The 14,590-nt window shown below is 40.9% G+C and overlaps 1 protein-coding gene across 1 annotated transcript in view; it reads left to right on the top strand.

Moving 5' to 3' along the window:
- LOC116841716 (fat-like cadherin-related tumor suppressor homolog) overlaps nt 1–14,590 on the top strand; it is a 483,336-nt gene that overhangs the window by 467,480 nt on the left and 1,266 nt on the right. The gene's annotated exons all lie outside the window — the stretch shown is intronic.

Genomic DNA, 14,590 nt, shown 5'->3' with positions numbered 1-14,590 from the left:
GCGGATGACCATATTTCACTACTTTGACCCTTTATATCTTGGGAAATATTGACTTTTGGGACTTGGTGCAATTTTAACTTTTTATCAGCATGGCGAAAACTATAACATAGTGAAATTTCAGCCAATTTGACCGAAAACCATTTTCCATAGGTTTTGTGCGGGGTCTTTTTTAAGCATTTTTCTCAATGTATACTAAACTAACTTCGTCAAAAGAAAAAGAAATATTTTAGTACATCTTATGCAGTAGCTTAAAAAACAAACTGCCATTTTATCGTGAGGTGTCATAGCTGAAACTAGAAATCCTGCCAGCCTATCTTTCCATACGTCAAAGCTCTAAGTTAGCGATCTAGTATAATATAGATATTCACTGGTTTCCATAAGAAACATTTCTACTTTATTAATTTGTCTTACATCTCACTAATTTTGGCCAGTGGAAATAAATCCCGCTGCAAAATCTGTGTGTGTAACATACAAATCGGTTATACGTTAATCCAACTTTTTGCGTTTGTACCGATAGAATTGATACGTCGCGTGCGAAGACAGCTGTCTGTAATCAATAATGAGAACGGTCATTACTATTAACTAATGTTTTCAGTGAGATTTTACTGACTGTAGCGCCACATTTACAACTGAGCTATCAGTTATGATAGACACTGATTGTACTTCGGGGAGTACCGTATGTATCGACTGAATATATTATCTACACTAACCGCACGAAGTCAACAGGCGGATTAGACAACCACGTCACCTGCTCTGGACTTCATGATAAGAGAAAGCTGTTCAGGGACTGTCTGTATTAATCCGTTACCAGACTATTACATCTGGCGCCGTTAGAATTTACGAATCTAGTTACACGCATATCCAGGAAGTCGTAAAGTCCGCGATGTGTACGAGTGCGCGTGGACATCGGGTTGCTCCGCATTAATCCTCCAAGTAGCAACCAGAGTTACTTCCGGGTCATTCTAAGAAATGCTCATTCCCCAGAAGTATTCGTGCTAAAAATAATTAGAAATAAAATACTTGACAATTTATTCCCCATAGAAAAGTTAACGTAGCCTTCGACTAGAAGGGCAAAGAAAGCTCCAATAATTTTTCAGGATTTTTATCCAAGAGAAGAAAAATCGAGGGAGACACAAATGGCTCTGGTTAACACTTGGAGGGAAGCAAAGTGCTTTGTTACTTGGAGCGTTAAACTTGAGTGCCAAACGCTACGCGTCGCAATTATCGCCGAAGTCACATCGGTCGATAAAAGACGATAACGCGTCTCAGTCTTCATGCGCGGGGTAAGGGTCGGATGGGTGGGCGATGGTGGTGGTGGTTCCTCCGGTCGCCCGGTGAAGGCAATCGAAAAGTCGGTTATACGAGATCCCGGAACGATCCCTAAACGAGTCATTAAACGCCACGATCGCGCGGATCCGCGCCACGGTGGATTTCCCTTTGCAGCCCTTTGTGCTCTTGTCTCGACACGGTCTATACCCGCCTCCCCGGCCCTTGGCAGCCGTCTCGGTACCCTCGCCTCCCTCTTTCTCCGTGAGGCGTCTTGTTCTGCCTTTAATGCCAGGCCTCTCTCGGCTGAAACGGCGCGCGCTGTCTTACGGCCTGTGACGCGGCAATTTAGGCGTTTGACCCTAAGGGTCGCCGGCGAGTTCAGCCGTTTAACCTCCGCGCAATGTCTCTGTCTGCCGCGGCGGCCCCGTCTCACCACCGACTCGATTCTACTTGCGACGTAGGCACGACGCGACGTCCGCCCGGTGCGCCCACACGCTCCCTTCCTCTTTACGCGCGCATTCCTTCGCTTCTGCATTCCTGCGCGTCCTCATCCTCGGCGACGCGCGAGCGACCTTCGTCGTCTGTTCCCCGGACTGGGGGAAGCACACGTCCTCGTGTACTCGCCCGACGCCAAAAGTTTGATTCAGCTGGTCAGCAGCTGATTGGTATGTGCGGCCGCGTCAAGCTGCCTTCGTGACCCCCCGAGTAATCACGGCAACGGTTGTTTCCTCTTCTACGAATACTCTAGTTAGTCTTGGATCGCTGCCGCCGGCTCGACGCGCCTCTGAATTTCTTAGCGACGGAGTTATTTATCGCGGTATCGCGCGTTAACGTCGGCCTTCTGTCAGCGCTCCGTGAGACGTGCAGCCTGAGTCCGTTCCCCGGAACAAAAAGTTCGGCTCGCGACGGCCAAGTTAAATTGGCGAGTGCATATTTTATAGTTAATTAGGCAGTCCTGCAGATATGAGCGTAAAAATTGGATGCGACGTTCTCTCCCAGAACGATCTTATTTCTAAATAAATTGAAGCTATTCGTCCTCGCTCGGGTTCTCTCGCTCTCAACGTAACAAAGGGATAAATTTCCGCTCTCGCGTAGACACTATATACATTTCCGCAATTATTCGCCGCTTGAGACGCGTCGATGTAAGACGATGCCGAACGTTGATGGTTTCGTCGCGCGATCCCCTTGTCCGCGTTCCCGTGAAATAGTCTGACGATCAATAAATCCGTCTACTTCGTCTATCGTCAGGATGCGCCTCGGCGGAATCGTATAGCAGTAGACTCGAGAAATGCGACGACAATCGCAGCGGGTGAGGAGCGAGCGAGCGACTCCTCGAAATTAACTAGCGACGTGTTTATTGAGTTTCAGGATATTGAATGTTTTGTCGCTGGTGTCTGATGTGCGGCTGCACTAACAAACGGAAAATGAAAGTCGAGATATTTTCAGCGCCGTCGATAATATTTAGCGACGCGCGCATCAGCATATCATCGTTGGCGCATATTTTATTTTGACTGTGGCTTTATAAGTTGTTCGTTGACCGAATAAACTCAACGTGTTTTTCAAAGGCTGCGCCTTCACACTGCAATAACAGCGCGTTCAGTAAACGTGTCAACAAAATGAGAGGAAAACAAATCGAGTTAGTTAGTCATTTTGTTCGTCAGTTATTTATTTTATTGGTTAGGAGAGCTTGAAGTATAATAAAGACCGTTAGTTTTAAATAACTTTTAAACATATTAAAAATAACTAAATCAACTTCATATTACATCAAAGTATTCTTTGAAATATTCACTGTAAAGAAAAATACAAGTTTTACTATAAATAAATAGTTAAAATGGATGAAATTATTGTTTTTTTTTTTTAAATATCTTGACATTACTTGCTTTCTACGCGAGGCAAAATGGGGTACCTTATAAAATTTATTTACTTCTCAATAATTAATTTTTAAAAGTTCCTAAATTCATATTAGATCAAAATATTCTTTGAAATATTCACTGTAAAAAAATACAAGTTTTACTATAAATGAATAATTAAAATGGGTGAAATTGTTTTTTTTTTTTTAAATATCGCTTGACATTATTTGCTTCCTTTAATCCTATTTTCCTATTTTCAAAAGTTGCTAAATAGTGACTTATCAAGACGCATAGACATCTTGAAATTTTGAAATCTACAGCACAGCTCTCTCTGAAACAATCGACTAAAACTGTCACGTCTAACTGACTGACTCTATAACTGACTGCCTGGGTTTTACCCTCGCCTGATATGTGATAGGGGTGTCACCCCATTGGCCGATTTTTCTCTCGCGTCGGAGAAGCGACTAATAGCTGCACGTTTTCTTATCTCTCGCCTGTGATCTTAAAAATACGAGCTGAACGCTCGAGCGCTTTTCGGGAACGATCGTGTTCGCTGAACATTTAACATTCGGCACTCGAATTCTGTATCTCCCATTATTATTCTTTTTCTTCATATGTTTGATTAAATTTTTACGTCTTATTTTCTCCGTCAGCTCCATTATATTGTTTTATATCGACGAGAAAGACGTAAAAAGTCTCTATACATCGGAAAATTAACTTACATACGTTATCTCACACTTGCTCGTAGGGAAATCTCTGCTCGCATCACTCATCAGCCAGTCTTTTCATAAAAGTGCCACTTTAACGACGGTCCAAAGTAACGACTACCGCTAACGACTGGTCCCGAAAGTGTAAAGAAGCGTAAGAACGGCAGGGGAGAAAGAAGATTACTCGAGCTGAAGTTTATGAGAGCAGGAGGGAGGGGGAGGAGGTGATACCCACGGGTCATATGCATCGCGTGAAAAAGGGAATGTCTGAAGGGACTCGACGTGTGGCGAGAAAAATGTCGTCCGAGGAGACGCGCTTTCGGGGACAATTTATTCAAATTGCAATTACATCGCGGTGCACTACGCGACGATCTATGTAAGCGTCCGAGATACACCAAAGGCCATAACACACGGACACGCGACATACGGTAAACTGGCTTTGCATCCCAATTTTGCGTAAATCTTTTATGACGAGAGCGCGAGAGAGAGGGGATCCACCTATTACTTCTAAACGAGTCAGGAACGCCGCGTAACGAGGAAAATATATTTTCCGGGCGTATATATTTTATAATATGCGGCGCTTTTCGCCGGCAGTTCTGTAAATTTCCAATGGCGCGCAGAGTAGAGAGTAAAAATTGAAAAATCGCGCGCACAGATCCCGGTAGGCCGCCTACGTCTTTGATGGCCTTCCGTCGCGCGCCAAACCAACGAGACGGCTGAAAGCGGTGACTGGAAATTACATCCGCATAATACCGCTGAACTTGAAAGGTTCCCGCACACAAATTTCCGTAACCGTAGACGTAAGACGTAAACTTAAGCCAAAGAACCAATCAGGGCATTGCTTTATCTTTACATACTCTAAAAGAAGATAGAAGTAACGATGTAACTTGGACTAAGCAACCAGAATTTCAACCGATTGAATTACTTCTGCATAACAATCGGTTTTACCATCTATCTTCCTCTAAAATACGCAAAGATAAAGCAACATCCTGATTGGTTCTTCTCAAGGGGATGCTGAAGCTGAAAATTTTACCGACAGAACACTGACATTTTTCTATAAAATTTATATCTTATTGGTTACACAGAATTACAAACGCTTTTACGCAAAAATAAATAGGAGCATTGCTCGATATGTGACGAAAACGAGCAATTTAAGATTTAAGGTAACATTCAGATTTTAATGTAAAATCTCAAGCTGTCAGCGTAATATTTGTCCAACAATCCAAAAATTCCGCAGCTTGTATATACTGAAAGTGTGGATGCTCCAAACAGAAAAATTTTTAAAAACATTGCTCTTTTTTCGCATCTGCATTTGGAAGCTTAAGAATATCGAAAAAGTTTGCAGAAAGATTTCTACACATATATGGTTAGGTTTTCCGTTGAATTTAACATATTCCTATTCATATTGAAAATAAAACAAAACACATTCATGTAAGTTTTGTATATACAAGAAATACGAAAAGGACAGCGTGATTATGTTAGTGACGATCGTCTCTGCATTATCGACATTGTTCGAGTCCGTCATCGACTCCAGCATTCCCTTAAGTTTACGTCTTATATCTACGGAGATTTGTGTGCGAGAACTTTAACTTTAAAAGACAAATGTAGGATTCTTTATCACCCCAAACGAAATTTTAAAAATGTCATCTTTGCATTTTTTTGTTTCAAATGGTTTTTTCATATTTCTCTGACAATAAACAACATATTATATACATCATCGTTTTCTTCATTAAAAAATGAAGAAAATGTACTATTTAATTATTAATTTACTACTGATAGAAAGGATTGAGTCACTCGAGAAGTTCGCGATGCCCCACTTTTGCCTTTGAAGCTCACTAAATTCAGTTTTGCCTTCTAGGATTAAAGCCCGAGCCGACCGACGTCTGAAACGTCTTCCGTTCGAAAATGTTCGGTTGACGAGCGCGATCGCCGAGCCGGCACCGAATGGCGATCTCGTGTGCTGAAAACGGCCGCATTTGCATAAAGAGTCACGGAAGAATGGATTCTCGCACGTACGTCAGGCATTCGCGTCTCACCGCGTTCGCAGACAGGACGGTCAGCTTTATTCAGCCGTCGTATAAATGGAACTGCGCGGCTACAGTCGCGAATTGATTTTCATATCCCACTTCCGGCGAGGCGACCCGATCTGCCGCGCCGCGTCTCAACTGTCGTTACCGTTCAGCGCGTTCACTCGCTCGTTTCCCTCGCGACGATTAAACTCACCGACCGAGCGAGCCAACAAAACTTTACCTCTCCTTTGACTTTGCTCTAACAAAACTCTTCTTTCACTTGCAAGTCAATAATGATGATACACATAGAAAATTTGTGTTAAATTTGATTTTAAATTGAACTTAATATCAGCTGTTCAGGTATCACTTCACTTTTAACTTGTTACTATTGTAAATAGTACTTTTTCCAAAGTTTCTTATATGTTTAGTAGTACTCAATAAAGTTTTATAATAATAGCATAATAGTATGAACATACTAATAGTATAATTTATAAGAGTTGCGCGACTGAGATGTGCGCGAAATCAAAATTGATATACGACATCAAGAAACAATACTTTAATCAGATATGTTTTGTAATTTAATGATATACAAGTTTACCATGCCAGAAAATGTCAGAAAAATCGCAAATGTCCTATAATGATACATATAGTTTCGATGTTGCAGCTTGGGTTGCTTGTTACTTCTAATAACAAAGTAGGAAACAATATTTTCTCGTATTATGTAACGTATAATATTACTGTGTATGCGCGTCTATTGCAAAAAAGATGAAATATTCATTACGCTTCTGAACAATGATGTAACCGGATCAATCGCATTGTCCGTCATTTTTTTGCAAAGGAACTTTACTGCAAATATATGTAAGAACGTTAATAAAAACGTTAACAAATAAATTTTTGAATTGATCAAAGCCTTTTATTAATTATAATTAACTAGAGCATTAATTGTAATTAGATAGAGCTATATTCCTCGTCTTAACCTGTGAAATAGTGATTATTCCGCTGAAGAAACCAATATAGCGATTGTATGCAGAGCAGCATCATTAAAGCTTGAGAAATTATATAAATTTTTTTACGAAAAAATTTTATTTTTTCAATTTTTTATTCATGTCATCTTAAACATTATTGAGAGTCTTTTATGTCCATTATAGTTATAATATCTGTTGAGTTCTGTAGTTGTGTGAGAAAAATAAGGTGAGAGTGAGAAAAATAATGACTATAAATTATGATCGAGACAATTTTTTAGTCAATTATACTATAATTTTAGTGATACCAACCAAAAAATATAGTTTAGACCCAACTCGACCCCAACCATATTTTTTATTGTTTCAACACGAAGATATTAACATTATTATTACTAACATAACATTATTATATAACATATAACATATAACATATAACATTATTATTACTAACAAGTATAGTAAAACTGACTAAAAAATTATCTTGGCCATAATTTAGTATAATTTGGTAATTAATTTTCTATATGATTATAATTACCAAACATTTTGCTCTCAATGTACTAAGCCTTGGCAACAGATAGTAACAGCCTTGTTAAGGTTATTTGTTAATATTTATCAATATGTTTATATTTGCCTACATTCTAGCTGAAACTATTTCACCAAAGCATCTGCTGACTATTATCCAGGCTTGATAGTTATTACCAAATCTTTTTCTCGGTGTAAGTGCATCCCAAAACCGGGCAAAACTCTCGTGATACTACTTCGGCTAACGAATGTTTATATTTTCGTGGGAAAGTTCGTGTATTTTAAATTACACACAGCAGAGAAGAGAGGAAATTCAGGTAGCCTGGGATATGACGTAAAAGATAATTGAACGGAGAGAGGTCGGGCGAAATCGACGACACCGCGTGCGCGAATCAGCCGTGCGCCGGACGGTCGATTACTCGCGTAATCACGTCGTCGCGTTTATCGGTGCCGCTTCCGCGCGACGGTTTAGATACGGCCGGCTCGTATATCTCGATATTTACGTCGATGCGAGCGAACGATGACGCGTGAAAGAGACTAATTTAGGAACGTTACGCGCCGACCCGGCGGCGTGAGCGCTTAACATTTAACAGGCTAACGAAGCGAGCCGAGCGTGGCACGCCTACTGTCAGACCGGCATGTTTACGCATTAATGCCGCCAATAAAATCGGAGTAATAATGATAATCTGAAATTCATAAACCGGCGCGCGAGGCCCGGAACCGTCGCGAGGCCGGATCGTAAGTTCCGCAAGATACTGCGAGTGCGTGCCGCTTCGAGAGGCGCAAAGAGGGATAAAAACGCGGCTGATGTTATCGGGAGTGGCGTGGCGTTAGATTAAAGAGCCCCTCACGTTAAAAGTATTACTCGGAGTCTGCGGAGATGTTGCGGGGGAAAATCCCCACTTCTCCGATTCCGCGCTTGTCCGCGGAATTATCGGATCGACCCGCGCGACCTGGATTCGTTACTTTCCTGAAAGCCCACGGGTGCGCGCGTTAACTCGAAGAGAGCCGACCGCCCGGAGAGTCACTCGTGAAACGAATGCAACGCGCATATCTCGGGCCTCGCGCACGTTACTTTTGATACGAATCCCACATTAATCTTATCTTAACGAGTCCCGTCATTGGTGTATATGGACTCGATACGGGAGGGTGAGAACGGTGCGCGGAAAGGAACGGGAGGATAATGCGTGGAAAACAGAAAGGTCGGGTCGTAAGGCCGGCCTAGGACGGAGCGCGCGGTAACCGTATCTCGGATTGGCTTTCTTTCGAGAGAGAGAGAGAGAGAAAGATACATTACGATATTGCGATATTAAAGGCGCGTTAAGTGCGCAACGCATCATCGTCGCGCAAGTATCAATAAGTTCAGTCGCGTGGGTGCGTGCCTGAGTAACACTCCCACGCGGTGAACTTTACGAGTGAGTAAAAGAAGGAGATAGAGCGAGAGAGGGAGGGCAAGAAAGAGATCGGTCGGTTATGGTAGGATCTGTCGGCGTGCGGCGTAATAGAAATAATGAGGCCATAGTGGCCGCTCGTAGATACGTGCTCGAGAGATGGTGGTATCTACCGAACAGCCCCGGGCCTCGACCCTTCTGTTTCTCGAGAACGCACGGCCGCGGCGGAAGTACGTACCGTGTCTCTCTCTCTTTCTCTCTTTCTCTTTCTAGGATACGCCTGCGTGTACGACCGATATATACTCGTGCGACCGCATAAGGGCACGCCGGGTATTTCAGGATTAACCCTCGCGGCGAATTCAGATCGCTCGTTTATTGTCCGTCCCGGGGTTGAAGCGGAATACTTGACCGTGAAGATAAAAATTCCACGCGTCCAGGCGATATCCGTTCGCGCGCGCCTTGCCCTTTCCTGCACGAGACGAGCGAACGGCGCACGCTGACGTTTTCAATTATCGGCATTCGCGGAATATCGATATTACGTCGTCGTGTTAATTGGACTCCCCTTCGGTCTGTTCGTCGCTATATCGACGGCGCTACGAAAGTGGCGCGTATTTCCGGGCGAGGCACCTTACGGCGGCTTAGAGATCGCGCGATATCGATGGGCGTGTCGGGCTATAATAATTCAAGCTAAACCGGAACGAACACCCCGAGCTAACGAAAGTGACTGCATGTGTGTGTGTGTGTGTGTATGTGTGTGTATGTATGAGAGAAAGAGAGAGAAAGAGAGAGAGAACGCGTGTGCATGTACGCCGCTCTGTTCCTTGCTCGTACACACATGATAAATAGCGAGGAGAAACGTCCTGTCGCGCCCTACCGACTTTTATTCGTTCGCGGTGCACGCGGCGTATTGTTTGCACGCTTGTAGATTGCATATCCACGACAAGACGGACACGCTTCGAGTCGACCGCGGTAAATCAGCGTTTATTATGCGCCCTCGTGCGTTGGGCGCGCGGGCGCAGCTGCGACCCGCGCGCGGCGTTCGTCTTAGGCCAAGTTGGATTGAGATTCTTCCGAAGGGAAGAATCTGTTTACGACCGCGAGAATGAGCGAACTAATCATAACTTTGCGACGTTAATGGGGCCGCCGGCTGATCGAGATGACGCGCCGCTGCTCACTGAAATCACAGAGTGCGTTCAGCGAACTCAACAGTTGCACAACAGTTGAGCAATTCGTCAATATAATTGGTCTAAAGTTAGAGATCCAACAGTAAGGACCAATAATCACTGACCGCTCACTGATCAGCTATGTTTTCTGATGTTTTCAGCCATTGGATGCGTTCAGGAGACACAACGGTTACACAACGGTTGAGTAATTAGTCAATGTAATTGGTCTAAAGTTAGGGATCTAACAATAAGGACTAATAACCACTAACCGCTCACTGATCAGCTATGTTTTCTGAACGCCGCCATTCGGACACCTTGCTACAGTCTCGTTGAATGTTTGACCGAGAAAATTCTGACCGGAATATCATTTCACGGTCTTTTCGCTCGCGCAACGCTAGTAGTAACTCTAGTAACTAACGCAGTAGCTAGTAGTAAACAGTTCACTCGGAAATAATTGCCTTGATTTCCACTTATTAATATCTTTTTCTACTAGTTTTGTACGCGGAGAAAAATAATGTTGCTCTTTTAGCAAAATCGTCGTTGCTACTGCATATTTGTAGTGACAAAAAAATTTAGTTGACGTAACTAATTTTACAAATTATTCCTTATCAGAGCAGAAGTAGTTTCGTTGCCGGAATAGAAAAAATTTGTTGAGTGTATTTGTCGTAAGAATCACGTTAATTTGCTATTGATGCAAAATAATGTAAGCAAATTCTTTAGCAAATTTATTTGCTATCGGAGCAAAAGTGCGACTGCTTATGTAAATCCGTCGTGGTTCTTATAGCAAAATAATTTGTAGATTCATCAAATTATATCCAGCAAATAGTGATTAGTACTCTTAGCAAATTTTTTTGCTGTCTATATAATAACGAAAAGATTTTGCCAAACACAGCATAGATTCCGATTGAGATGTACAAATTTGTCTCAAAATCGCTTGTCCCACTGCGATGTCAATCCCGCGTAGAAAATACTTTGGGATCTAGTTGAGATTCAACCCAATTTCTCACAATAATCATAGATGAGAAATTTGTGCAGGTTCTGGTTAGAGGTAAAATGTTTTAAACATGCGAATTTAAGTGGAAAACATCCAGAGATATCTCGCTTGGTCATCGTTTTCCCAACAACTTTTTTGGTTTACATTTTAAACTAAAATTGAGTAAAATATATGAAACATTTTAAGTACTTTACAAGTATATGTACTTGTAAAGAGTAAACACTCAAAGTGTTTCAAATATTTTGCCCGAGGAATTTATAAAATAAATTAAAAATAAATTATATAATAAATAATAAATAAATAATAAAATAAATAATTAAAAAATGAATATTTAAAGCGAAGCAATATATTTCCATTTTACGTTTTAACATGGAACAATATAAGCCACAGAAAACATTTATATTGTCTTTATAATATAATATTGCATTAATGAAACTAAAAACACTTGAAAAAGCTCGAATTCCTTAATATTTCTGTTCAATTTTAGACAGAGAACTCATGTTTGAGACAAGAATCCCAATTGGTATCGTAGTGGGATAGTCTATTTTGGAACAAAGTTGTACATTCTAATTGGAATCTAATCTACATTGGAGAAAATACTAAGAAATTTCTATGCGGAACATTGTTGTCCAAAACATTCTCTATTCAGAATCGTGGCACATAAATATTATGAGAACCTTTTATGGTGTCAAACGGAGAATCTCATTTTTATACCATTGTATTCAATAGAACTATTGTATTCAATAGAATAAAGTATTTTTAAAATACTTTGATTATTTCATTGAATAATGAAATTATTTAGAAAGCCAACATATGTTTTATTAAATTTCAATATAAAATGCAAATTAGAAAAAATATTGGGAATTTTGGGAAAAAATATTTCCCTTGGATATTTCCCATTCAAAATCACACGTTTAAAACATTAAATTTTTATTTCTTTCCTCCAACCCACAATTTGAGAAATCAGACTGGATCCTAATCAGATTTTTTAAAAATTTCTCTATGCGGTTAACAGTGATTTTATTAGGATTTTGTAATTTAAAATCCAACATACCTAAATAGTCTTCATTCTAGGTCCGTAATTAATAGTTGTTATTTGAAACTTACTTCAGGTGAGACACTCAGATTGTACTTTAAAGTTAGGTCTGAGTTTCTCAGCTGAATCGCAAATGTAAGGTCACATGTATATATTATATAATTCAAATAGAAAACTCTTATCTAACTTTAAATTCAGATTTGAGTATTTCACACACATATACACACACGTAGGACAAGTTTCAAGTAATACAAGCCTTTCTCTTCGATATGAGAAAACAGCATTTTTTCGCGGATAACTTTTCGTCCATTATTAAAATTTTATGGTCCTCATGCCGGTTGCGTGAGCTCTGCATATTAACTCGACCGCAAATTTACTTTCCTCCTTTCGTCCGTCGCCGAAGAGTCAATCATCTCGCCGTCAGGACGATTTCTTCCTTCTCTGCCGGCGGTTTTACCTCAATAATCGTCCAGCGGATCGATGAGATTCGTCCGTCTTATTTCCGTCCTTCGACGAAGAGTACGTTCTCCATGAGAAATCAATTTCTCGTCATTTTCACGAAGGCCGGGACCGTCTTTCGTTTCGGACATATGACTCGCAATTCATAAGATCGACGAAACGCTCCGTCGTCAAGTTTCATGACGTTCCACCGCGCTTTTCATACCACGTTGCGCCGAAAATTTTGATAATCGTGTTGTCGAGCCTTCTATTCTCTTGAATAACTCGCATGATTATTCCATTTACGCGTTTTTTTGCATGTATTAAATGCTCAAAATTCATCGCAAAATTCATTCAAAAAGAAAAATGTTTCGAAGGAGTGATTCCGTGTCAAGTAAAAGATTGTCTTCGCGCTTAGTAGACGCAGTGCCTCAAACTTTACATCATCCTTGATAAAAAGTTGAGAGATCGGTCTATAGGAAATGCATTCCGATTTCCTAGGAATTGAACAGCCCTTCTAGCGGTGGAAAGTGCTATGGCACACTCCTACGCTCCTCTCCGATATTGAATAATCCTCACATCCATTCTATAAATGGAGTAACTCCTAAGGGTTAGTAACGTTCCTCTTTTCATTTTTTAAGTCTATTCAATAAAGGAATATGGAGGATGCGCGACGAGTCCGTAGTAGGTACTTCGTCTGCCTTATTGACGTTTCCATTTGCGTAACATCTTGACTCGACTTCATTCGAATTCATCTCCGATAAAACGCGTCCCGCGCGTTTGTCGCGAGTTTTGAAAATACGTCCCGAATCCGATTACGCTCGCGCGTGCGTCCCTCTACATCCATATTTTATTCCTTTCGCCATCTCGCGTATTAATGTCAGCCTCGCGATTTGTCATCGGGCGACGTCGCTTTGCTTACGGCGCATCGTCTACAAAGTGGGAACTCTCGCCGAAGATTTCGCATCTCGCGCCGTATCTCATAACGATCTATTCTCGGAAGGTTAAATAACACGTTATTCGCGTCGTCATTACCGATTATTTCTTAAGGACACTGTTTTCTCACTGCTGTTTTCTCAGTTATCTGAATTTATTATGACGTCAGAAAAATACCCACTCAAAATTCTTGTAAAATACATTCACAAAATGACACGCCATCGGATCGAACAACTCTGTAAAATAGTCCAAATATTTGTGCTCTGACAATTAATAAACAACCGTAAAATTAACATGATATAATCATGAGAAAAGATACATAGAAAAGGACTGAAAGAACTTATTTGATAAGAAATTAACAAACGGATATTTCCGATCAAAATACCAATAAATTTTGTATCTAATCAGAAAATGAACAATGAGAAATATCAGTTCATAATTTTTTTATCGGTTTATCTGATGAAATGATTTGAAGTATCCGATTAAATTATCCTGATCAGATGTAAGAATTCATCGGTATTTTGATCGGAAATATCCGCTTGTTAATTTTTTATCGGATAATTTCTCTCAGTGCAGACTGCACACCGCAAAAAAATTTAACTGACGAAACCAAAATTTGGTTAAAATGAGATCAACAAAATATATGATAATTACAACCAAAAAATTGAATATATTTAGTCACTAAACAAAACAAAATAGCGGCAATTAAAGTTTTTGATTGCAAGTATCAAATTTGATTCTATTTTAACCAATTTGGCCTCGACAACCAAATTCCTTTTGTACATGTCACGTCAAGTTTGCAACAATTTATTGATTGTTGGAGAAACAAGAAAATGTTCGTGCTATTTTACAGATCTGTTCATTTTATTATTTATCCTTTCGTTCCAACGTATTTTGCAAAAATTTAGAACGCGTATTTTCTTACTTTCGATGTCACCAGTCACGAGTTCCGCGGCGAGGAACCACGGGTTCTCATCACTTCAGGGACGACTAAGGCATTACACTTTCGACTCTCGATCCGAGCGGCTGGCTACGAGCATTCATCGCATAATTAACGGCGTTATTAACTTTTTTCTTTTCACGGACGATGATCGACGTGATAAGTAGCGCTATCCGTCGTTCCAGGCCGTTTGCTCGTCGGCTGAATGCCGTCACCGAGGTGCGAGAAGAGGCGCACAGAGACACGGAGAATTTTATTGGAAGAAAGAAACGTTTCTCGCGCCGTTTCTCCGTCGTGTCTCTCAGACGGTCGACGAGGGTGCACCCCTCCGGGTCCGCCATCAATAACGTCGTCTCCATTCTCCCCCCCCCCC

This window comes from Odontomachus brunneus, unplaced genomic scaffold, assembly GCF_010583005.1.
Source record: "Odontomachus brunneus isolate Ranch 3 - 2012 unplaced genomic scaffold, Obru_v1 Obru_scaffold_002, whole genome shotgun sequence".
NCBI lineage: Eukaryota > Metazoa > Arthropoda > Insecta > Hymenoptera > Formicidae > Odontomachus > Odontomachus brunneus.
The sequence above is the reverse complement of the archived record's forward strand: the minus strand, read 5'-3'. Positions and strand labels throughout refer to the sequence as shown.